We start from the raw sequence: 1,539 nt of genomic DNA, 5'->3' as shown, positions 1-1,539 counted from the left end.
GTAGGAAGCTCTGCTCAGCACTCTCACTGCAAAGCTAAATGTGATAAGCACAAACTGCTTGCATGCAATGAGAGAAATTTTTGGTTCCAGGGTAGATCTTGTGGGTGTCAGACACTTGCCCACCACAGGGATAGGAATAGAAAATAAACTTAAGGCCAGGAATCAACTAGGTTTCCCTGCTCCCTATGCATATAACAGGCAGTGCTAACTTCTAAGGACACAATTTCTCCAGTACTTCATCCTTTCTCACTTGTGTGCTTCATTCTTTATTTTCACTACATCTATATTAGTTTTCCACTCTAAATACATGTTATCTTTAAACTTTCCTCATGTCCTTCATTAATATTTTTTGTTTGAATTAGAAACAAGATTGTTTTACCTGTCAATCCCAGTTCCCCCTCCCTCCCCCTTTCCCCTACTACACTGAAACTAAAACCCTACCTATTGCATATCCTTTCTGCTCCTCAGGGAGGGTGAGGACTTCTCAAGGGGGTCATCAGAGTCTGTTGTATCCTTTGGATATGGTCTAGGACCATCCCATGTGTCTTGGCTCAGAGANATTGGTGTTTTTCATTTTAGCCATTCTAACAGGAATAAGATGGTATTTCAGAGTTGTTTTGATTTGCATTTCCCTGATTGCTAAGGATGTTGAGCACTTACTTGTGTGTCTTTCAGCTATTTTAGATTCCTCTATTGAGAATTCTCTATTTAATTCTGTACTCCACTTTTTAATTGGATTATTTTGTGTTATGCAAACTAGCTGCTTGAGTTCTTTGTAAATTTTGGAGATCAGCAATCTTGTTTCTAATTTAAGTAAAAAATATAGGAAAACAATAATCAAAACCACAAACATACAGAATAAAGAGACAATATTAAGAGCAGAAAAGGTAAAAGGTCAAGTAACATATGAAGGCAAACCTATCAGAATTACACTTGACTTTTCCATAGGAACTCTGAAAGCCAGAAGTTCCTTGATAGATATTCTACTTACATTAAGAGACCACTGATGCCAGCCCAGACTACTATACCCAGCAAATCTTTCAATCTATATAGATGGAAAAAAAGATATCCTATGACAAAGCCAGATTCAAACAATACATATCCACCAACCCAGTCCTACATAAATTTCTGGAATGAAAACTGCAACACAAGGAAGTTAACTACAGCCAGAAAATATAAGCAATATATAATCCCACTTTACTAACAGAAGAAATAAAAAAGGGATGGAAACCCATGCACTATTTCACCACCACCACCAAATCCAAAGCAAATGAGAATGAACAATCAATGGTCATTAATATCCCTCAATAGTAATGGTCTTAATTCACCCATAAAAAGACACAGGTTAGTAGAATGGATAACAAAACAGAATCCAACATTCTGCTGCATGCAAGAAATATACCTAAATTTCAAAGACAGATGCTAACTAAGTATTAAAGTTTGCGAAAAGATTTTCCAGTCAAATGGACCCATGAAACAAGTGGGGATAGCAATTACAATATCCAACAAATTGGACTTTAAACTAAAATCAATCAAAAG

This window comes from Cricetulus griseus, chromosome 8 (assembly GCF_003668045.3).
Source record: "Cricetulus griseus strain 17A/GY chromosome 8, alternate assembly CriGri-PICRH-1.0, whole genome shotgun sequence".
Taxonomy (NCBI): Eukaryota; Metazoa; Chordata; class Mammalia; order Rodentia; family Cricetidae; genus Cricetulus; species Cricetulus griseus.
Note: the sequence above shows the minus strand (reverse complement) of the source record.